Source organism: Sander vitreus, chromosome 6 (assembly GCF_031162955.1).
Source record: "Sander vitreus isolate 19-12246 chromosome 6, sanVit1, whole genome shotgun sequence".
Lineage (NCBI taxonomy): Eukaryota > Metazoa > Chordata > Actinopteri > Perciformes > Percidae > Sander > Sander vitreus.
This window is the reverse complement of record NC_135860.1, coordinates 32,877,783-32,903,509: the sequence shown is the minus strand read 5'-3', so window position 1 is coordinate 32,903,509 and position 25,727 is coordinate 32,877,783. Positions and strand designations below refer to the sequence as shown.

The window sequence follows — 25,727 nt, the reverse complement described above, 5'->3', positions numbered from 1 at the left end:
CATTGGTGTGTGAATGTGTGTTTGTGTGTGAACGTTTATCTGATGAGCAGGTGGCACATTGTATGGCAGCATCGGCCACACTGTATACATGTTTGTGAATGGTGAACAGTTCCTATACCATGTAAAGTGCTAAGTCCATTACATTACATTTACAATTGAATGTAACAAAATCTGCCTACAGACACCTCGAAAGCTCACTAAGTAACACTTTCTGTCCAGTTTTTTTAATTTGTACTTAAACCACAGTGTCAAAACAGGTTTGGGTTTTACAGGGCAACTATTTTATTTTTCTATTTTTGGCTCTGAGAAGTGACTGGAGTCTTGTAAGCTCCTTTCCCACAGTCTCTTCACGGCGGGATTGTTGCACCTTTAAGCTGCCTTGCCATCTGTGTGAAAGTTACAAGGTGGAATGGGGCGACGGTGTAGACCGACGTCTGTGTGGGACAGCCAGCACGGAGGGACTACATGCAGTACGATGCACGGGTCAACCCACAGGCAGCTCAAAAAGTGACAAAGCAGCGTTCCGAGTAGCCAAAGTTATTAATAACTTACAGAAACATTGCGTGAAGTAGTCCTCCTTCTCTTCCACTCTGTCTCTCCTTCTCTCAAACACACACACTCACACATTCAGGCGCTCTTTACTGACAATTGAAATTAAATAAAACATAAAGCGTCGTTGATTTAACGGTGCCGATCGGCTCACACAAAGTAGCCGCCGACGCAGTTGTGTTACACGTCACCCCTCTTTTCTACCTTAATGCCGGCATGCTATGTGTAATCACAGACTGGGGCCTCATGACGCCTTTGCTTGGTTCTGTGTGAATAAACAAAGCCAGCATAACGGCAGACCTTTATTGCGGCACTATTGCAGTATCTTTGCTTTAAAGGGACAGAAGTCACTGCGAGGTAGCCTTGTTGCTCCTACATACTGTATAATGTGTTACTTAATGAGCTTCAGAAGTGTTGGCAGGTGAATTTGTTTCCTGTGGACAGAGCCATGGTAGCTGTTTCCCTCTGTTTCCAGTCTGTATGTTAAGCTAAGCTAAACGGCTGCTGGCTGTAGCTTCATATTCAGCATACGACACCACAACGGTGGTATACTTACATTATCCCAAATGTTTCAGACAGTGTTTAAACCCAGCGAAATCTGTAATTTTAATTCAGTGACATGGACCATTTAGTTTTAGTCGCCTGTCCATAGCGTCATATAACCTTTGGCTATTCTAGTTGCTCTAATGCTGCGTTCCAGACACAATTTTTAGCCTGTAAGTTACGACTTAAAGTCACGACTCACGTCTTGTTAGCGTTCCAGGCAAAGTCACGACAAACCCTTCTAGCTAGCGTTAGCTAGTGGCTACCTACTGTTGATGTTAGCTAGCGCTAGCTGATACTAGCGATTTCTAGTCGGCGACATATTTTGGGCTTCATTTAATAAACATAGCCTGTAGTAGTACACAATCGTATGTGTATTGTTTTGATTACAATGTGCGGAATTACTTTACGTTGCCTATTTATGTCTATTTATTTCTATTTCTCATCATTAATCACAGGCGTCTGTACAGCATCAACAGGGGTCGCCATTGTTGTTTATGGGTGTGTGACGTCAAAAACTGTAACTGGGAGTACAACGATCTGGTACGAGTTCACGGGTAGTAAGTTACGGGTTTGACTGCCGTTCCAGGGCACTTTCACAGGTAGAAGGTTGTGAAAACACCAGATGATACTTTGAGAGTAATTGGAAATCATACAATGTCAAAGAATTATACTCAGTAACAGTAATACATCATTTCTTTCTGCCACACAGCATAATGCTTTATATGTACATGCCACTTTGCAACACAGTAATACAGTAGAGACATAATTGTATGATATTTCAATATCCATCCAGCTTACTACGATGTCCTATGTTGACAAGGGGCTCATGCTAATGCTTGGAGGCTAAACTGTACGGTAATGTTATAGGCTACAACAACATTCAACACGGTCATAAAGTTATTTTTAGTATGATTGTTTTCCACGGTTAACAGCGCTGGACTAACCCACGATTAAATTGGCCATGTAACATCAGCTGTATGTGTAGTTTGATTAATCTAATGCTAGCCAGCTAACGCATCAGGTCCGTCTGCCCTTTCTCCCCGGCACTAAGAGACTTCAGTTGGAATGATAGCCGACAACAGCCCCGGGGACACAGCTACAGTTAGCCCCTTAGTCAGCGACTACTAAGGTTAGCACTACTGCCTGGTGCTAACAATGCTACGGCAATAACCAACAGTTTAATGTTTAGTCGGGGAACAGACCACAGGTGCCCGCATCTAGCCAAAATCAAGCCGCCATAGGGGCCAACAGATGTCTCTGGTCCAGAGACATTTTAATTGACAATGGTGGTTAACAATGAAGACAGCAACTCCCGTGATCCCACGCAGCTTCACAACATCATCAAAAGTTTGTGTTTACATCCATGGTTTCCATGGTTAAGAGACCCCTAGCGGGAGAAAATGACATATTGTACGTTGTGCTCACATCAGAGTCTTGCAGCCTCTGCAGTAGTCTAGTCTACCCCTCTAGTTGAGGGGCAGTCTGTTATTGTGTGAAGACAGAAGTTTGTGACATCTTCCTGCCAAACACTGCTGCCTGAAAGAGTCCAGGCTGATGTGCATCATTAACTTTGACAGTAAAACAATGTCTCTACTCTGCTAATGAGACATGACGTTGTAATCATACCCACATCCCCACTGTTGATTGGCACCATTGTCTTGTTATTGTTGTTTATTGGCTGTTAATCAGAGTGTGGTGTGCTTAAGCTTGTCTAAAGTATTATACAAATGAAATAAAAACGCAATTGAAACTGGAGCTACTGTATTCCCCACTTCCCTGAAGTAATGAAGGTTATTTAGTGTATTAGTCAATTCTTCTCCATACAGAAATTATTTATTAAGAAATAAAAAGAAATTTTATTAGTCATGTTTTGAACAAATCACTGGAGTCCTGAAGGAATGAACTATTCTTGGGCACATCAGAGTGACAACATAGATAGAAGACCCTTTTCTAATAACTAAAGTTGTGTTCTGATAACATAAGCTCTTTAGAACCAAAGCATAACAAATATATGGAATGTTGTTTTCTTTTGAAAAACCTTAATATATGTAAACTGAAAAGATAAGGTCATAAATTGTAGTAAAAACAAACAAGAGCAGAATATTATTACAAGCTTATTTTGGTAAAGGAGTGAAAGCACAAGTTCAAAAGTGCAGTTTGTATGGTGAGCATTCCTTTTTTAATTGCATTTGTTTCTGTGAACTGGGGGGAAAAACATTGGAAATTTGAACCACTTTGTATCAGTTTCTAATTGTATTTCTCCTTTTATCTCTGTTGCTCCTTCACTCGGTTCACCTTTTCTAGATTAGTCCATCTGCAGCTCTGACAGTCTTTTACCGGCTTCTCTGTATGTAAGAATCTGTGTGCTTGCATGTGTCAGATGACCTATTGAAATCATTGCGGTGCAGTGTGCCTGTTACCACGGCAACACAGGCTTCTCCGTCTCTCTTTCTTTTTCTCTCTCTGTGTGTCTCCCCTCCCCTTTCATTTCCCCTCCACACCAGAGTGAGGTCATGTGACTGCGCTGACGTCAAGCTGGAGAGGCAGGCGAGCAGAGGGGCGAGTTAGTTTGTGGGCTTTTAACAAACCTCCTGCTCACACTAGGACTCTCTGGTAGTCTTTCAGTCACTCCGTCTCAGTCGCTAAGTCTGTCTTCTTCTCCTCCCCCCCCCCTCCCTCTGCTGTTCCCCCTCTCTCTCTTGCTCTCATCTTTGTTTCTTTCTGGTGCTCTTCTTTATTCTCGCCTGTTGCTTCTGCTGCCACTGCTGCTTCCACAAACTTAGTCTTGAGAGAAAGTGCTGGGTGATGGACTGCTGAACGGCTTGTACGTTGATACAAAGTGAGGTAAGCTTCCTGTGTTTTCTCTTTGTGTGTGTATTGTGTGCTTTAGCAGCTAGTGGTTGCGCTGAGAGGGGTGTGCAGTAAATTAAAGCTGGATGAAGGAGAGCTTTGACCTCATGCGTTTGAGTCACATACTTGTGCAGAAGGGAAGTTGTCTTTTAGATGAATTCCTGAGAGGGAATGAGGCTCTGTGTGCGTCGGGAAACTCTTTTTGTCCCCCTTTAATCATTTGGCGAAACTTTAGTAATGTAGTGTGTGTTTGAGGTTTTCAAGAGATCAGGGTGTGATCTCGAAGACAAGTTGCTTTTCTTTCTCAGCACACACAGCCAGATCTGTTTTCAAACCCTCTGCAGGAAGTGAGTGTCTGATAGAAGAGAGAGAGAGAAGGCGAGCATGATCGTTACGGTGGATGAGTGTGTTATGTGTTGTGTAGTTGAAAGTGATGGGCAGCTCCACATGGCTTTTCCTCTCAAAGCGTTGCTAATGTTAGAGGCAGTAGTGTGGGCTGGAGCTGCTGGCTCTGTCTGCCAGAGAGCCAGAGGCGGGGGGGGAGGCAGCTGCCACCTGCCCCCCTCAGAGGGGATGGGAAAGCCTCAGAGGTATGCGCTGCAAAAATGTAACTCTTACACAGTCTCAAGGTTAGCTGTGATATTTTGTTTTTCTAAAGAAATCCAGTAATGGGGTGAGATGAGGACATTTTTCAAAAGTGTTTTTTTAGTTTTTTAAGAATTGTCGTGTGTGTGTGTGTGTGTGTCTAGCTTGTCAAGAACCCCCCCCACACACACACACACACACACACACACACACACACACACCCCTCCCTGTGTGCCTCAAACAATAGCATGCCAGCCCAATTTAGCCCAGATCGAGTGGAAAGAAAGGGAAATGTGCATAACAAGTGGTTTGGATCTCCCTACAATACTCCAGACTCTCTCCTCCTCCTCCTCCTCTCTCTAGTTCTCTAGAACTCCTCTGCTGTGAGACTTTATCTCTTCCTCTCATTCCCTCCTCAGCAGTGCCTCCCTCCTCCAACAACAAAGTGGAGACAAGCCAAGGGCATGTAACAGGTCACTGTCTAAAGTATTCTAGTTGCAGATATCTACTGACTCCATCCAATTAAATGCTCCGATTAGGACACAGATTTGCATTTGCTGTGCTGATTAGATTGGATTCACGGTTTGGTTTGGAGGTTGCTGTGACATAATACCTTACATGACCTATTTGAATACACATTTTTTTATCAGTGAATAGCATTAGGTTACATAAAGGCAGATATACAATATACTTTAGGGAGTAATTCAATAGTGTTGATCCTGCACTTATTTTTGTTAAACTCTTGCAAATGGTGAATACTCCTGCTTTAAATGATCTAAATGTAAAAGATTCATCTGGATATTTTTCATTTACTGAGAATCCCAGAACAGATTTCAGAAGCAGACTAAAAGTAACATGAATTTTGACATTCATTAGTTTGTGCAAGCTATTAGTCTTCCTTCAGTGTAAATTGTCCGTGTAAAGCAGTTCCTGCAGTCCTATAAGCCTAAGGGCACATCATTCACAAGTGTCTTACTGTTGTGAAATGAGCTGCATGAATACCACGAGGAGCCATTTTGAGTTTAGAGACAGAAAAGGTCTGTCTTCATGTCCGTCTAACAAAATAATACTTCCAAGCGCACTGTTATCTAATGTCACATCTAATGTGTTTATGAGCTGGATATGTTGGCAGCAGTTACCATGCAGAAAGAGCCACTGACAAACACACACACACACACACACACACACACAAACCCTCTAGCATACAGCCAGTAGCTTTATCTGACATCCTGCAGCAGTGGATTATTCTCTTGACTCGTGTGTGTGCTGTTGAATGTTTTCCAGCAAGATTTTTACCATCCTACAGGAGGTGGCTAAATATAATACAACTGTAAATTAGTACACATTTTTCAGACTATCATAATCTTGTATTGGTAAATGCTTAGTATTAAAACAGCTATGGTGGTGTGGCAGCTAGATGATCACTGATGGCATCTTAGCTGTTATCTTGGTGCTGTATTGACACGATGACATTTTTATTTTATGTCAAAAGGCGATGAATGAACCGTCTGTTATTCAGAGGAATCGTTATGTGTGTGAAACCATCTTTATACTTAGAACAATGTAGAAAAAGGTACATGCTTACACGCACAGTGATTATGGATATAAGCAATTAACTTTTACTGGAAATTTTCATTTGATACTTGAAACCGACTCTTTCATTTCACACTAACTCAACACACACACATTCACATACTCATATTAGAACAGAGGTAATGGCATGACTGAGATGGTTTCCATGGTATTTGCTCATTTTGTTCAGTGGATTTCATTTACGCAGAACACACACCAGGCACAGGTCTGATTTTCTTTCCAGCTTTTCTCTTTGGGGTTTTATCACTTTATTGGTTTTACACCTCTGTATTCCATAGGGCTGGGATTGATACGGTAATCTGCAGGGTTGAGCTCATTATTGTCCTCGTAACTAGGGCTGGGTACCGAATTCAATACTTTTTAGGCACCGACCGAATTGCCTCTAAAGTATTGCGTCATCATTCAATACCCAATTTCAATCCCTTAGGAGTAAACCTCATCAGAGTCAGTGAGCCAATGAGCATGCAGCATGCTTCTACCAAGATCTAACAATGTTTGTGATTGGCTGTCTAACGTTACATGTCGTAGAGGCACGCAGGAAAAACTACGTTAAGCACAGAGATGAGGCATAGTAGGAGCTGAAAAGAAATAAAAAGATTTGTCGTAATGTTGTAATTTCTTTTTGTTTAATAAAATTGGTATAGAAAAAAGTATTGTTTAGGAATCGGTATCGAAGTCACGGTATTGGTATCGGTACACGTTTTTTTTTTTTTTAAACTATTACTCAGCCCTACTCATAACAACTAGGCAACATTTACGGCATCAAACGCATCAGTTTTCTCATCCGTCCTGCAACTAAAAGCCAACACAACACAAACTATAAGTTAGTTAGTCTATAATTGTGAAGCAGGTACAGCTGCCTTAATGTCAATGTTAGCAACTGCTTACATCTTGCTACATAAAAAAATGAGACTAAGTTAGGCAAACGTCAGTGTATATAAGCAACACAGTCGGCAAGGGTGCAGGTGTTTGGCACACATAAAACAAAACTTTTATTATTTTACCCCCAAATCAATGCATTTTGGATGATGTGATTAAGAATGGTGGTTAACTGTGTCAGACTTAATGGTTAAGACACACACTATATAACCACAACCAGGCCTGTAACAATTATTACATAATTGTCTAATTGTCAATATTTTTACGTAATCGTGGTTTCTTTGTTTAACTGCAATTATTTGCTAACATTAGCTAAGGTCTTAAGCGTATGACTGGTAGTTGTTGATCTTGTTTTAGATATGCCAAATTGTAATTATATAAGTGATTATTGGTCGGACTATATATTTTTATTATTTCAATTGTAAGTTGTTGGCACTTAACCCTATACACCAGCACTTTTCAAACTCCGGACCAAACTGCAAGTAAATCCAGACCCAGTACACACTTCGTGTTATGAAAATTGTCTACTGTTCAATTAATTGTTAGTGATGTTAAATATACGCGGAAACAAATTGACCAAAAAAAAAAAGACACATTTTTGTCGAAAAATAAAATATTGTTAATCGCAATTATTTCTGAGACAATCATACAGCAAAATTGGGAATTGTTACAGTTCTAATCACAACGTGACCGATTTTCTTCCTGCCAGTGACCTTTGTTAATTACATTCCTCTCTCTCTCTCTCTCTCTCTCTCTCTCTCTCTCTCTCTCTCCCCTCATTTCCTGTCTGTACTGTCATTATCGGATAAAGGTAAAATTATAAAACGGCCTGAGGTGCACTGTCCTATCACTGTGGTGAGACCAACATCAATACCGTCACAACTAGGGCTGTGTATTGGCAAGAATCTGGCGATACGATACCAGGGTCACGATTCAATATATTGCAATATATTTCGATACTGTGCGTAAGGCGATATATTTGGATTTTAGACATTAGGGGGATTAAACACAACATAAACGTTTACGTATTTTTGCACGTAAACTAAAAAAAATAATCAATATTGCGTTTTTGAAAATCAATATAGTATTGCTAAATAAAATATCGTGATACTCAAGCGTATCCATTTTTTTCTTACACCCCTAGTCACAACCCAAGAAATCCAAAAGTATAAAAGAGCAGAGAGTACAATTTTACAGAATAACAATGTAATGCATTGTCATTTGTTAAAGGTCCCATGATGCTCTTTGGATGCTTTTATTTAGGCCTTAGTGGTCCCCTAATACTGTATCTGAAGTCTCTTTTATATAGACCTTAGTGGTCCCCTAATACTGTATCTGAAGTCTCTTTTATATAGACCTTAGTGGTCCCCTAATACTGTATCTGAAGTCTCTTTTATATAGACCTTAGTGGTCCCCTAATACTGTATCTGAAGTCTCTTTTATATAGACCTTAGTGGTCCCCTAATACTGTATCTGAAGTCTCTTTTATATAGACCTTAGTGGTCCCCTAATACTGTATCTGAAGTCTCTTTATATAGACCTTAGTGGTCCCCTAATACTGTATCTGAAGTCTCTTTTATATAGACCTTAGTGGTCCCTCTAATACTGTATCTGGAAGTCTCTTTTATATAGACCTTAGTGGTCCCCTAATACTGTATCTGAAGTCTCTTTTATATAGACCTTAGTGGTCCCCTAATACTGTATCTGAAGTCTCTTTTATATAGACCTTAGTGGTCCCCTAATACTGTATCTGAAGTCTCTTTATATAGACCTTAGTGGTCCCTCTAATACTGTATCTGAAGTCTCTTTTATATAGACCTTAGTGGTCCCCTAATACTGTATCTGAAGTCTCTTTTATATAGACCTTAGTGGTCCCCCTAATACTGTATCTGAAGTCTCTTTTATATAGACCTTAGTGGTCCCCTAATACTGTATCTGAAGTCTCTTTTATATAGACCTTAGTGGTCCCCTAATACTGTATCTGAAGTCTCTTTTATATAGACCTTAGTGGTCCCCTAATACTGTATCTGAAGTCTCTTTTATATAGACCTTAGTGGTCCTCTAATACTGTATCTGAAGTCTCTTTCCTGAAATTCAGCTTTGGTGCAGAATTACAGCCACTAGAGCCAGTCCCACAATGAGCTTTCCTTAGGATGTGCCATTTCTGTGTCTGTAGCTATTGAGGAGGAGAGAGGGGGGAGGGGGGGGCAAGGTGGAGGGGGGGGTGTGGCCTTGACCAACTGCCACTTTGCTTGTTTGAAAGCCATGATGTCTCTCTCTCATGGGTGGGCCAAATTCTCTGGGGGGGGCAAAGCAGAGAAAGGGGAGGTAACCTGGCTCCTTATGACCTCATAAGGAGCAAGATTCCAGATCAGCCCATCTGAGCTTTCATTTTCTCAAAGGCAGAGCAGGATACCCAGGGCTTGGTTTACACCTATCGCCATTTCTAGCCACTGGGGGGCCATAGGCAGGCTGGGGGAACTTTAGTAATGTTAAAAAAAACTCATAAAGTGAAATTTTCATGCCATGGGACCTTTTTAAAGGTGATTAGTTCCAGTGCTGCCAATGTCTTTTGTCTGCTCTACAGTTAACTTGTCAGAACTCTGCACATACTAGATCAGGGTATATTTGTGTAAGTTTGTCAGCATGTATCTGTGTGTTTGCAGGTGGGTGAAAGCAGGGTGCCAGTTACTTGCATGAATAAGTGTGTGTCTGTTCTAAACATATGAATGCAGGGTTTTCTGCATGTCCATGTGAGTGTAACGTGTGTTTCTTTGTGGAACAGATGGGAATCCATTGTTGCATTAGGTTCTAAATCAAAGTCAAAATTAATCTAAGATAGTTATATCATGGAAAAGGTGACTTGACTCCCTCCTAGTATTCTTCTGCTACAGAGCCCACACATACACAAAGACACTTGTATTTTTGTTTGATGTATTTTGCCCACATCCGTTTAAGAAAAAAGACCCTGAAGAAAACAAGTTTAATTCTGCTACACATAGCTGAACTGTATGAACCAGCTGAACTGTATGAACCAGGCTTCTATAACATCCTGTTTTGTACTTAAGGGAGTCTCATATAACACTGGTGGAAACTAACTTGAAAGCAGTTTATGTAACTGTTGATTTATGACCTGAGCCGGAGACAGAAACGGAGAGAAATAGAAAGAGTTTAGGGCTACATCCACGCTACTATGTTTTAGTGTTTTACAAAAAACAGTTAGATGTGTTCCCTGCCTGGATTCCTCTCACTCTTTTATCAGGTGTTCAATAATAGCTGCTCTAGGTGCTGGAGCAAACCAGGAGACGGTATCAAGCAGCGTAGGGCTTTGTCTTTGATGTTTTTAACTGTTATTATTCAGAGAAAGAGATTGATTCTGATTGTTTGTTGTTTAGGGTGGTCATCAATTTGATATGTCAAAATTGAACTACTGACATTCCATCTACACTGGTAAGTGTAGTGATTGTGGTAAGTGATTATAGGCTGTAGAAAACTCCTTTGTGTGTGTGTGAGTGTGTGATGGTCTCAGCAATAGGCTCTTATAAGTTTTGGTTGTTCTCCATTCATTCTGCAGCTGGCCAGTATGTGTTGGTAGGACCCGACATACTCATCAAAACAAACAAAATAATATACAGTGCCAAAAACTCCAGAGTTTATTTAATGGAGTGGAGAGTTTTCTAGTATCATTTACAGTTTTGTGTAGCATATGGATTTAATTTGAACTGGAAAATGTTTTAAAATGTGGGCTTGTTGACATAAACACACTCAAAGAGAGTGCCATTTATGTTTGAGCTCCTGCTCTCAAATGGGAAACACAAACTTCACTGAAGTGAATTGGATGCCACAGTTAGGCAAAAGGTACTTGACACACTGGGTTTGAGAACTGTGTGAGATCTCCTGTGTAGTTTTGCATGAATATATGTATATTCAACAATGGCAATGGCCACTCTGTTGAATAGTGTGTTACTGATTATGTTACACTCAAATCTCAAAATGTGTTTGTGCAGTGTAACTTCCCAACTCAGCTGAAGGAGCAGGTGTTAAAACACACATTAGACTCAAGTGTGGAAAGGTCGGTCACCGTGGTTACTGTGCTTAGATGACTGTGACATATTTCACTACTGCACTCCCTTTAAAGGTCAGAACTAAAAGAAGGGGAAACTGACATTTCTCTGCCGAGCTGTTGTGGTAGTTCTAGATAATAGTTACTCATTGACTGTCATTGTACCACCATACTAGATGGATGTGTAATACAGTCATCAGACTAAGTTGTCTTCCGTTGCTGTTAGGCTTGGGCATCGTTTTGATTTTAACAATTCTTATTCCAATACCGATTCTTTCTTTCGATTCCGGTTCTCATCGATTCTCGATTCAGATTCTTTGAGTTCAATGGTGATTTACTAGCCTGGGTAAACCCTGACGAACTTCCGGCCAATTTGCGATTTGCTCTGCAAGTCAGTCTGGCGAAGAGCCCATTCAAGCCCATTTCCAATGTCCCCAAAATCGAGGCACCAATCACAACCGCCGAGGCGGACTTTACACCAATCACAGCAGCGACGGCGAGCAGCTTTTTGTTTACATTCAACATGAAGGCTACCGAAGCGCAGCGTCACCCGGATCGTTGGTCTGATTGGTTGGACTATCCAATGCGCTAAGAGGCATTTGAGCGGCGTCCGTTGGTGACGCCCCTTTTGGAAATGAACTGTCAATGAACCTTTCCCAGACCCACTCTCAGTTACAACTGAGAGTGGGTCTGGTGTTAACCAGGCTAGTGATTTACAGTTTTACCGGGCTTTTTAAAAATAAAATAAAGCCACACTTTAGAGCGCAGCTTCCTGTGCTCCGTGGCTGCAACACAACAAGCGCCTGGAAGTACGATGGCCGCTACGGAAACCGAAACTTGCACGTTAAATGATGATCGGATTCTAAACCAAATTTTCCAAACGATTCCATTGGTATTGCAATTTTTGAAACGATTCCAAGTTGGAACCGATTCTCGATGCCCAATCCCAATTGCTGTAAAGGAAGACATGACTTTTCCCGCCTTCACCATGTCATCCATCCAGCAAACACAGCAATGGAGACATGGGATAAAACACACAGAAGCAGTTTATGCTGACCACTCTTTGATCTTGCAGTCTCCACCTCACTCCCCATAGATATATATGTTTTATATCTATGTCACTCCCAATAATATTTATCAAAGGCAAAATATGTGTCAAACCATTCTGAATGAAGTATTGTGGTGCTGCAGAGACGTCCCGGCCTACAAATCCAATCCTACAGACGTAAGAAAAAAGTCTTTGTTTTGTACATATCCTTGATATAATCAGTATTTTATTTTATTTTAATATTTGTCAATAAAAAAGGGGATTAATGATACAAAACTCATCATCTTGAATCATATATATCACTCACAATATCAGTCAAAATAATCGCAATAAGATATGTTTCTCATATCGTGCAGCCCTATTATAGAATATACCATAAAATAGCAATAACTTTAAACAAGTGTTACCCAGAGCAGCACAGCATAAATGATGTCACTCTTCATCCCCTGTGAAAGCATTCGTCTCTGTGACTTACAAGCGGAGTGAGAGCTTGCAGACAGACACATTTAAGTGGTGGTTTCGAGGGACAGCTGGTCAGCCGCACTCTTGTCATTCTCTAATAGGCTTCTTTAGAAAGCAGCCATAGGTCATTCAACTGAAAACCATCCCCAATGAGGTGCAGAATGCTTTTAGAGATTGCCCCGACCTAAAGTATAGCCTTGGCCTATAAGCTCCCATAGCATCGGTTTAGGGGAACTATGGGAAACAGATGTTCTATTTTTACCCACAGAAAGGAATTCACACACGTTGTCATGTCATGCTGGGCACAAGAGACAAAAAGCAGGAGTTCTTTTTTCAGTAAGCTGTTACTTTCTAGAGTGTACTTGTTGGTGGTACTTTGTACTGCAAAAAAAAAAAAGCTGCCATCACTGAGAATGTTTCTGTCTTTACACAAAGGAGTTTTTTGAGTCAGAAAACCACACGTCACTACTCACAGTTTGTGAATCAAAGGATCATCAAGATTGTTACAACAACGTAACAAGGTTTACTTTATTAGCTTTTTTTTTTAATTTTAATTAGACAGACACTTTATAATTGCAGTTCACTCACTTGTGATAATGTTGTTGGACAATAAAAATGAGATAGATCCGAATGATAGTCAATATCTTAGTGATTTTAATACTTTTAATACTACTTTTTTACCTGGCTACACAGATAAAAGGAAGCTGGATATTTATCCAATTTAAACAAAGTAGAAATTCAGCTATGTGTTGCAACTTTCATTTGTTGCCGTGTCTCTGCTGTTGTTTGTTAGTGAAATATGATACCACAGTATTCAAGATATTTCAGTGGTTGTAGTAATGTGTTTCGGAAATGAGAGAATATTAACATGATTCTTTAAACGTTTTACAGGAAGCAGGAAGTCACCCACATCTGATTTCATTGTCAGCCATTACAGTACTTTGGACTCTGTAGTGGTATACAGATATATAGCCACAACCACATTATTCTTTTCCAAATTTAATTTAAAATGCACACTTTAGATCTATTTGTCAAAAACAACATTATGCTTAATAATGTTTAGTGAAAGAACTCTTGTAAATGTAATGGCATTTATCAAAGGCTCCTTAGTGGGCATTTTGACTGAAAACAGGCAGCTCTGTGTTCGAAGCTGCAAGTGGCTGCTATCCATGAGTTTGAAGTAGGGCTGGGTAATAAATCATTTTTCATAAAAATATCCATATATGAGAGACCATATATGAGACTATATCTAGATATCTCTTTGGATATCGTAATATGACATGTCTTTTTCTGTTTTTTAAAGGCTGCAGTACAGTACAGTGATGTCATTTTCTGAAATTACCAGACTGTTGTAGCTGTATTTGCCTTTACCCACCCTAGTCATTATATCCATTATATATTACTGATTATTATTTGTCAAATCTCACTGTGTAAATATGTTGTGAAAGCACCAGTAGTCCACCCCACAATATCGCCGCAATATCAACATCGATGTATTTGGTCAGAACATATCGGGATATTTGATTTTCTCCATATCACCCAGCTCTAGTGTAAAGGCTTATTAAAACACTGTGCAGTGATTTATGATAATATGAGGAAGGATTTTACAATGAATCGTGTAATCCTGCGTCTTAACAATTTTAAGGTAAGCAGTAGAAATTAAGCACTTGCCTATATTGTCAGCGCAGTCTGTTGCGAGATGACGTTGCATTGTATAAAGAATCCTTTTGCAAAACCATTTAGTATGTGTACTCACTGGGCCTGGACGTGTTTGGTGCTTGTCCAAGCCCAGTCGAGGATCACTGTCCAGATGTAGACCATGAACTTTATGAAGGGACATTTGGCGCTGGACACTGTACACTCATCATAGATTACGGCTTTAATAGTTTAATTATTCACGCCTAACTTATTCCAATATCAAATTGGATCACTTTTGGGAATAACTAATAGAAAATTTATAGTTGAGCAAAAATAGCATGCCTTGGTATTAAATAATGCTTTTGGGTCAGTACATAGAAGACACCGGGAATGATGAAATGTGTTTCATAAGAATTCTGATTTGATACTTGAAAATGTCCAACTGCTGATGACATTATTTTGAAAGTAGCTGTTCTTTCTACTATTCACATGGAGCACAGAAGCAGCTCTCAGCCAATATGGAAGCTCTTGAATTATTCACAATATAGCATGTGAATTATTTCCCAAAGGAAGTGTTGCAAATGACAGTGTGGCAGCTAGGAGTGGATATATCACAGATACTTCTCCTTATTCCTCAGTGCCTGCACAGATTTTGGTCAGTCAAGGTGCATGCCTTACGGGGTGTGTGAGGCAATAGGAGGAGAGGGCTATCACTAAATTGTCACTAAGAAATGACTCAAATGCAATATCTGCATGGAAATTGCTTTCTGAAGCTGTGCATTTATTGTGATCTGTCAGAAATGAATATGCTAACGTAGAGACGGGATATGGTGTTGTATGCTTGTATGTTGTGGCAGCTGTTCACACAGATAGAGATACTTTAATCCCACACAGATAAGTGCTTCCCTGGTTTTGAATATCTGTTGCACACGTGGCAAATGCTGTGTTAGAACTTCACTGTTTAAAAATGCTTTCATACTCTTAGATTAGTTATCTACACAGTAGTCTATATCCACAACGTTCCATTTCCAGGATTGCTCCTGTGCTGCCGGAAATTCAGCCGTATGTTCTTCTTTTGGCCGGATGTCCTTTACCTTCCTCCTTCCTTTGTGTTGGCGTTCTAAACTCTGGTGGATTTGTGAGGACTATGGTTAACTGCTCCTCAGATCTCTGCAGGGTAAATCCAGACAGCTAGCTAGACTATCTGTCCAATCTGAGTTTTCTGTTGCACGACTAAAACTACTTTTGAACGTACACATGTTCCACCAAACAAGTTCCAATGCCGGAAATGAAACCTCATCGCTATAGACTATATTAAGCATAATAATGACAATTAAGACAACAAATAACACCTTACTGTTCTAGTGTTCACAAGTTTGGTTTCTAATAAACCAGGCTCCTAATGTTATTGAGAAGGACTGGTAGTTGACACAGTTTCTATGTTTCTTAAGGTGGTGTTCCAATCGTGGGAGGCTCTGGCAGAAAAAGCTGATTGGCCAAAACTACTTCTCTATTGGCTTTAGCGTGGTTTGATTGTTTCTGTGAGAGAAGAAGTGTACAGACTTGGCTATAGATCGAATTACAGTTGTATGGAATTAAGCTAATCTAATTCTATTCTTATTCTAAACCTAATTATATTTACATTAATCAGTTGCAGATTCTGACTTTCCTTTGTACAACACATAAAATGATTCAAACTGCTTACCAGTCTATATATACTGAGTCATCCTAACACTCCAAAACATTTTTACTGTTCGACACTTCCTAGTTTCTGGGGTTCATCCTGACCCCTGACCTCCACTGTGATAGAACTTATTTTCTGTGATGTTCTATCCTGTTTCTATATTTATTTGTTTGACCACAGGAAGCAGAGCGAGCTTTGTTGCATCCCCAGGGGCATTCTTCAGTCAGAACCATCTCAAGCGCTGCCGGAGTCAAATTTTTGTCTTTCCCTTTTCTCTTTTTTTCACCGTTCTTACTGTCTTACTACTCTGTCTCTCATAATGCATACACTGTTGGACATGATATACCTCGCCCTTATTCTGTAACAGTACATTCTCCAGCTGCTCTTATAGTTGCTCTGCAAACAGTTTTATCAGTTATAGTTCAGCACATTTTACAGCCATCCCACTTCACCTTTTACATGCTAATTGAAATTTGTACGTAGAAAGCAGTTATTTTTTATCATCGGTTTTATGGAAAATTCACTTTGAACAAACAAAGCACAACCGAAACAAGCAGCAGTTTGTGTATTAAGCATTTAAAGCAGCTACACAGATGTTTTTAACTGGTTATGAAAGATGCCTTTATATGACCTATATAAGCAAACAAGACCATCAGCGAGAAGATTGCCTATCTCTTTATAGGTTTTCTTAATGCCTGTCCCCAGGTCTGATCCCTGAGAAAACAGACATGGAGAGCGGAATAGACTATGTTTATGTATTGAGTAGTAGGTTAGCAAGTTAAAAGAAAGCAGGAGGAGATTTTTGTAAAATGTACTTTTTTCAAAGAGAAAAACGGTAGAATTGACCGAAGAACCAAAAAAAAGCTAAACAAGGAAAGTGATAGAGCACAGGCGAAAATATGAGTCAACCTTGGTCGGCCATTCAACCGATCCTAAATTGGCCCTCTTCCACCTATACAGGTACGAATAATATTCATTGTATTTATGAAATAAAATGTGCGACGTGGTTGTACATCAATATATAAATTTACGTTAGCTAAAACCAAGTTTACCTTGTTTTACCATCATCATATTACAGTTATTAATCCTACTTACCCACAAATGGATGCATTACCTCGTCAGTATGCATTTTGCAAACAGCTGTGTTTAAAACAGAATAATATTAATTTAAAATAAGTTGAGTCTTTTCTTTTACTCGCTTCCAACACCCGCTAGCCAGATCAAGGTCTTTCCGACACGAGGCGGTGATGTAGTATCATTTTGAGTGGTAATTTATAATTTGCCATTGTAGACTGGATAGGTACAGCACAAATGCAATAATGGGGGCTGGGCTTGCATGACATTTAAGCAGTAGTCGGACTATGCAGGGTTTATTAGGGCTGTGTATTGGCAAGAATCTGGCGATACGATACGTATCACGATACATGGGTCACGATTCAATATATTGCAATATATTTCGATATATTGGGATTTTCTTTTAAGTATAATTTTAGAAAAACTAATATTTAAAAAAAGACACGATGTGCATAAAAGTCAAAGAAGTTTACTTTAGGTAAAAGTTCAGTACACAGAAAATCAAACTGCCAGTTTTGGACTGTGGTTCACAGGTTCTTAGTGAGAACATTTGTATATTCTAAAGTAGGCCAAAGTTCAGCCATAGCTACATTGTTAGCTTCTAGCAAAAAGTCAGGCACTGCTAGGCACTGCTAGGCACTGTTAGGTACTGCTAGGCACTGTTAGGTACTGCTAGGCACTGTTAGGTACCGTTAGGTACCGTTACGCACTGCTAGGCACTGCTAGGCACTGTTACGCACTGTTACGCACTGTTACGCACTGCTAGGCACTGCTAGGCACTGTTACGCACTGCTAGGCACTGCTAGGCACTGTCACGCACTGTTACGCACTGCTAGGCACTGTTACGCACTGCTAGGCACTGCTAGGCACTGCTAGGCACTGTTAGGCACTGCTAGGCACTGTTAGGCACTGCTAGGCACTGCTAGGCAAGCAGTTTCATACCGTCATCACCCCTGGGGTTTATCCTGAAGCTTTTAAAGTTAGCACAGAACCATAATAACTTTAATACCAGGCAGACAGACATCTCCTCCTCCCCCCTCCCCCCGTTGAAACCCATGAGTTAGTCATCCAGCCAATTAACCAGGTCCAATGATCCAGACAGAGAACTCCCACCAGGGCACCACAGACAGGGAACCAAACAAATTAGACACAACCTCCTTTTCTGTTGGACGAAAAGGGAAGTAAAAAAGAACAGATTCCTTACAGGCATGCAATCCAAGCTGATTCTCATAACAGTCCACTAAAAACTGTTGTCCAATCTGACTCAGCTGAGAAGTTGCTTCATCCACTGTTATCCATGATCTTTACACATTTACATATATAATACTTATAAGCAAGCCAGAATAAACAGTAAAGCTGTTATATCCTTATTCAATACCTCTGATGTCGATAATAACACATAGTTGTACAGGCACAGTGACAGATCTCTGCACTGTGGCTACATAGATGAAATTACATAACCCTTAAGTTGATTATGAAAGTGACTTGGGGAAGTCATTGGTTCACTCTTTTTCTCCTGAATCAATAGGCACAATGTGTGGTTGTTGCCTCCTCCCTTTCCTCCTACCAGGTATGTTACCATAGCAACCTAGTGAAGGCTAAAGAGGCCATTTAAACGTATAAGGGCTGAAAATATGGAATGTGGGCAGCATCAAGCTAACCAGCTAGCAACCCTAATCAATCCGACAAGAATTCAAATGCTGCTTATGTGCTGTCTCACTGTCTCACCAGGTATGGTGTTGATTTGATGGCAAAGAGCTTGCACATGTATGGTCAGCTTGGCTACAAAAGAACAAGGGAAGACTCGAGTCAGATCCTAGAAAAGTTAGCTTTAGCCCAAGTACAAACTCATCTGCCCCCCACTTGGATCACCCTTTATCCAGCTGCTGCCTGGCCTTCTGCCAATGCCTGTCTTTGTGTTTTCCCACCTCGCCTTCCAGTGTCAGTGTCAGGACATTTGAGGGGAGAGGTTTCTCCTTTTTAGAACCAGACTGATTTTAGCTTAAAATGTGGATGGGAAAAAGCCCTTATTGTGCTTCAGTCAGACTGCACTATTACCAAAAAGAAAGAAAGCATAAAACAGGTAAATTGTTGGTTAATTAGCCTTAAACAAATGGCTTGAATTGTCTTTAGGTTTTCCTGCTCTGACAGGAAAAGAGAGAACAGAGTGGTGTCTCTTAGTAGTAGTAGGATGTAGGTAGATGTAGGCGTTTTCTTATTTTAATTTCTATTTTTGTGTCTATGTCTTTGTCCTCCTCTGTCTCACATTCCCACTCCCATCTCTATTGTTCTGCTGTTCCTGCTGTCCATTGTTTTGGAGACTCAAGCTGCTGCCTTGCACTAAGAAAAACCAAATGTACAAATGTTTCTTTACACACAAAAAGACAGTCCCCCTTCCCATTTCTCACATCACAGTCCCTTTGTGTGCTTAGCACTTACTGTATATTATTTGGGGGTTTCATCCCAAAACGAATTTGGGTTTCCATTAAAAAAATATTTGTAGTGAGTAGAGAGATGAACCAAATTAATAAGTGCCATGTATGGATATATTGGCTGTCAACATTTTGATGCAAAGCCGTGCCAAATTATATATTAGCACCCTGTAATGCAAAGTACTCCAGGAATTGAAAGGGAGCTTTCCAAAGTGAGGATTTACCACACAAAGGTGGATCATTGGTCAAGTCAGAAGTGCTAGTTTCATGTTACCAGAGTTTACGCTTTACGGATGGAAGCAAAGATATATTTATTATGCTAATTGTATATACATTCATATAACTTCCATTTCTCAGTAACTGTAAGAATACTTCACTTCCCAGCTGTGTTTGAAAGAACCTTTGAATGAGGTCTCAGCTTAATGGCAGAACAACTCTGTCTAGCCATTCCATCTCCAAACCTTTTATACAGAATGGCGAGTGGGAATAACGGCGCAAATGCCGGCTATCCTTTTCACACAAATGTCGGTTCGGCTCTGTTACTACATCCGCTGCCAGCTTAACAGCAGAAAAACTCTGTCACCCCATTCCGTCTCCAGGGTTTCCCCCAGAAAAGTTGTTCGGCCCGGTGGCAGGTGTCTTTTTTTGATAAGTATTAATTTAATTTATCGATGTAAAAAGAATGGTCTGGAGTAGCTGCTTCAAATGAAGGATACATGCAGACTAGACTGCTGTAAGGTTTTAAGTCTACATTATTATCATTATTTGACACCCTGGTTCATAGAAAGGATTTTTGATATCTTTGAGTTTATATAACTGTTGATCAAAGTTGGCTGCTTGCTACTAACCCCACATACCTGCACCCACACAAACCACAAATACACACATGGGCACACACATCCTGCAGTCAACGACTCTGTGTATTTGACTGTTGGTAGCCTCTGTCCCAATGCGTATATGTATGCAGCGCACTCAGCCAGAAAGCTCATCAATGGCTGTAAGATTTTGCTGAATGTTACTATGTAGGGCTGCACGATACGAGGAAAATATGCGATATGCGATGACGTTGTTGAATATCACGATAACGATATTACTTGCGATAAATAAACGGGTATTAAAGTGTGCTCAATTCTGCATTTCTGCTGTTCTTAGTATTCTGCTAATTGCAACAATCGCTTGTTGAATTTAAAACAAATAAAGGAAATCATTTCCAACATTTTTTCATTGAACAAATTGAACATAAAAGGCACCACTTTAAAAAAGAATGACAGTTACATTTTTATGTGCAGTTTTCGGCTGATATTTTCTTTCAACTCGCACAAAAAATCTGAGTGTCTGTTGCGATACGTTTTAGCCTTTTGCGATATGTATATTGCGCAAGTTGATATTGCAATGACGATAAAAAAAAAACAATATTGTGCAGCCCTATTACTATGGTAACTGCAGTGAAATTGCTTCATAAGAGAGTAAATTATTCATGTGTAGGGTGACATAAAACAGGATGAAGAGTATGGAAATAAGGTACGGGCAAAGTGGAAGAGAGACAAAGAGTTTATGAATAGGATAGTAGAAAGACGGAAATATTCGTTGACTTGTAAGTGGGACGGATGAACGGCAGCTGAAAAGCATGAAGACGGGAAAAGATGACGTGTCGGAGAGAATACGAAACAAGGAGTATGTATAACTTGAATAGGTTAAAATGGAGATATACTGTCTCTTTCTGTTTTCATCCTGATTCATGTCTCGTCCGCCTCTCTCACTGCTTCAGTCTCCATACCTCTCTCCTAATAGTGTCAGAGCCTTCTCATAAATGTATTTATACAGAATTAACATCATCACAGTCTTCACAGCCTTTCATCATAGAGAGCCTATGTGTTTTGCATAGATATTGTTTTGTCCAGCAGCTTAACTGGTGAGCCTGTGTGTGTGAAGTGGTTAGCTTCTCATAATCTGAATGTGAACCCGAGCAATGGAAACTCTATTTGAACAAGCTCTATTTGAATCTGAATCCCCATCCGCTTCTGTCCGCACGTTTGATTTGAATGATAATCAGCATCCAAATGGTTCTGCAGCTGGCTTCAAGGGAGGAAATGTGAGTGGATGAGAGACGGGAACAGTGGAAGCATCTGCCTGCTTCAAACAAACTACTTTTTACGAATCAATCGGCCAATCACATTGCACAGCCCAGTTGCTCTTACCTTTTCTGAACTATAGCTGAAATTTGAGGTTGCACAAAAAGCTGGTGTGGGATTATGAACACAAAGTCACGCAAATGAGTAAATTCTTTATTCATAACTTTATTTAGTTATTAAAGTTGTAGAACATAGCGGTCACTGGGAATGTTATATCTCAACTGTTGTTACTATTTGTTAGATAGATAAGTGCCTCTGTTTCTCCATTGCCATAGACTTTCCTTTTCCTTACCATTTATATGTAACAGACTGACACGTTAAAGTCTCTTGATTTTCTCCTTTGCAGCACTTCCAGTAGCTACTTCATAGTAAAGGGCTTTCAGAGTTACCTCCACCTTTCATGTCTTTTTTAAATCCACGCTAGCTGTGTGTGTGTCCATGGATGGAAATGTCGGTCAGTCCGTCCACCACTTTGTTCCTGACCGAAGTATCTCAACTACTGTTGGATGGATTGCCATGACATTTTGTACAGACATTTGTGATCAGAGGATGCCACTAAGGTTGACATTTTCGGTTTTGATTGAAACGTCTTGACAGCTGTTGGATGGATTGCAATGACATTCCCATCAGCCTCCGCTTTACTTTGTGTTCACCGTATAACGCCTGCACACTGGTTAGCCAGTAGAGAAGATCCCAGTGGACGTTCAAATACTCTTTCCTCAGTGCCCCCTCTGATGTAGAGATGGTGATGGTCTTGCTTGTCCACGTAGTCGGGATCGTAGCCATAGGTCGTAGCTGATAGTCTACATTTGAAAACCTTGACCGGCCAGTTGGCAATTTTATTTCCCTATCTTGATGAGCAACTCATAGCCACATGCCGTCCAACGTCAACCTCAAGCACAACTAATATTTGTAAAATAGACCAGAGATCTTCAACAAAAAAAGGGGGTCCTCAGAGTTGCTGCAGGGGGGGCACCAAATTATTGTAAGCTAGTTTAAAAAAAATTATTTGAATCCAACATATTATTTGTAAAGATAATTGTTTTATTTATTTACACAACATTGATGATAGGTTACGTGCTTATAGGTAGATAGCCATAAGGTAGCCATCCACAGATACAGTTAAGGATTCACTTTGCCACATTTTAACATTGAAACGTGATGTAGGCTATAAATATATCAACTATTATTATTTTAATAGCTTAGTGTTGTATGCACCGTAAAAAGGTATGTATAAAGGCTTTAGCCCTACACGTTATTGTAGGCCCAGTTTAATATGCAATTTATATTTTACACTCATATATTTATACAAAATATGTTGTAAGGGGTCCTTACTCCATCTCTTTTTTAACTGAGGGGTCCTTGGTCTGACAAACGTTGAAGACCCCTGAAATAGACAATTCAGCATACATTTTGTGGAGCTGACAGAGAGGCGACTGGAGAGGTCTGGGCCAAGCCTCCGGTCTGCTGATAACAACCTTCTGCAAATCTCCAGGACCAAGTGCAGAACCTGGGGTGACAGGTCGTTTTCAGTCACCGTCCCCTCTCTGTGGAACTCACTTCCTAACCAACCACACTGTCAGCATTCAAAAAGGCCCTCAAAACCCCCTCTTCAGACTTGGAGTTCCCAGCTAAATTTGGATAAAAGTGATTGATATGGTGGTCAAAGTAGCTGTGTGAATAAACAGAACTAAATTTGTGAACCAGTTGACACTTCTCCTATTATCTCATCTGATCCTACCTGGCCCGTTGATGTGGAAAGTGAGCAGAGACTGTCAGTTTTTGGAGAGTAAATGTTTAGATTTACCACTCCTCCCAGCCCAGCTGTGAGAAAGCAGCCTTCCAACACTATCTGACATTCTGAACAGCACACTGAAGCGTGCAGCAGCCTTGAGAGCTGCTAAACAAAAATCCATGTCATCCCATAAGTGGGTTGCCAGCAGCATCCTTAGTTGCCTGAGACAGGGTCATGGCTATGGATTCCCTTAGTGAGGAGCCTGGTGACAGACTGAAGTGTAATCACTCTGAGGGTCAGTTGCTGTAGTAGCACTTTAAACGGTAGTCAATGCGGTAATTGGCATAAAGTCAGAGTTTTTTAAACTTTCAAAACCAAACCTTCCGTTATGTAGTGTTATAAGACAGAGGACTACTCGTGCCCAAAACAAACTCACCCAAAGGTCTTTGAATTAATTAGAGCTGGGCAATATATCGATATTATATCGATATCGTGTTGTGAGACTAGATATTCCAGCATTATTCAGGTTTTAGAGGCATTCTTCTGCAGCGCATTCGGAATATGTGTCTCAATCTGGGTTTTTACCGCAGGCTGCGTTGCTATGGTTGCTGTCCAGCCAACAGTTTGCAAGGCTGCAGACCTGATAAGAAGGAGAACCACAGCTACTTTTAAACATTATCAAAGTTGGATATCAACAGGTTTTTGGATATGCGCACACATCACTACACCGACCTTTTCAAGAAGCTGGCTGAAGGGGCGCCCGGATTGCTCAGTTGGTAGAGCGGGCGCACATATACAGAGGTTTACTCCTCGACGCAGCGGGTCCGGGTTTGACTCCGACCTGCGGCCCTTTGCTGCATGTCATTCTCCCCTCTCTCCCCTTTCATGTCTTCAGTTGTCCTGTCAAATAAAGCCTAAAATGCCCCAAAAATTATCTTTAAGAAGCTGGTTGAAGGAATGAAAGAGGGACACTGTGTTCGTACAGTCCAACAAGTTCACCACTGCTGGTAAACTTTGAAAAAATCATATTTTGCACGGCTGCATGTAAACGGGAGTATTAGTGGAATATTCACTTTCATTAGCCATGTAAACAGCTTAGTCGGAATATCGTCTTTTTCAGAATAATGGCAAAAACCGGAATATTATGTGCATGGAAACAATGTTTCTTATTCTGAACAAGCTTTGCATCCACATTTAGGTTTGCAAATTGTTTGTGCTTTTAGCCGTGTTAGCTGCATGTCAACGTGGATTGATCGGTCTACCACGTTATTTATGGTCTAAAAAAAACTACAACCATTAGACGGATTGCCATGAAAGTTTATACAGATTTATGTTCCCCAAAGGATGAACCCCTCTGACTTTAGTAATCACTTGTGTTTTCCAGTAGTGCCACCATGAGGTTGACATTTGTGGTTTTAAGTGTTTTACTCTTTTAACTCTTTACATTTTTAAATTAGATTAGATTCATTGAACAACTAAAAGGCCTGCTAAATTCATACCATTGTCAGTCCATTTTGAGGCGGTGTGAGAGTCCCATACAGTAAACGGTAAACCTCACTGCCTCTATCGCTGCCACAAGAACATTTAGAAAAACTATGAGGGTAAAAAACGAAACACAAGCACTTTACCAACCATGAGTTTCCCTAACAGCTGACTGTTCCTGCAACAAGCTCCAGCACAAAGTAACTCTGTCTCTTTTTCTTTCTTTCTTTCCTTCTTTCTTTCTTTCTCAGTGAAATGAAGCTGCCTTTAAGTGCGAACAGAAATGTCAAGATCTATAAACGATCGGACGGTTGAAAAAAAGCTGCCTGTGAAAACCCAGCGTTAGCCTTGCTAAACTTTTGTAAACATCCTAGGTTTTACGTTAGGATTACAGTAAGCATCTTGCCGTGTGTGATCATCTGGGTTAACCTCCACATGGACCTGAGACTGTTTTCCCTTCTGTTACTCTGGATTCTAGTCTCCAGGTTAGCTTGTGTTTATTGATATATGTGCGGCTTGTTACATTTTGCTGTCTACTTCTGTGTTATCTTCCCTTCTCACATGTTTCAATATGTTGCTGTTTAAATGCTAAGCAGTTCTTTGCTGTGCTCAGTGTGTAAACAAAGGAGAATGTCAAACATAATTCCCTACAAATATCATTCTCCCATTAATTTGTGTGCCACTCAAGAAGCGATTGCTCCTCTTGATTATGATTCTGTCCCACCAAGACATCAGAGCCATTTTGATCATAATTTTTACCAAAAGACATGTAGACGCTGTTCTGTAGCATTAACCGCCTGACTGGTGATTACAGTGTTTTAGGGCACTCTGACAGTAGATAATTCAATACTCTGATAAGTTATCACTTCTTAAATATCCTTGCTTACATTGTGGAATATCTACTCAGTAGCCTTGGTTAAACCTTGAGTGTAGGAGGTCTTTTTTAGTATCTGCCATGATTTGACTTGATGTTGG

General features: G+C 40.3%; 1 protein-coding gene across 4 annotated transcripts in view; it reads left to right on the top strand.

Annotated features, from left to right (window-relative positions):
* The window catches only part of ncalda (neurocalcin delta a), a 92,538-nt gene that overhangs the window by 48,279 nt on the left and 18,532 nt on the right, over positions 1-25,727 (top strand). The window contains exon 1 of one of the 4 annotated variants that reach the window (XM_078253810.1): positions 3,650-3,934. The exons of 2 other annotated variants lie outside the window; for them this stretch is intronic. The gene's annotated coding sequence lies outside the window, so the exon portion shown is untranslated. Of the gene's footprint in view, positions 1-3,649; positions 3,940-25,727 lie in introns of those variants that run through there. One more of the 4 variants, XM_078253806.1, reaches the window with a different exon arrangement.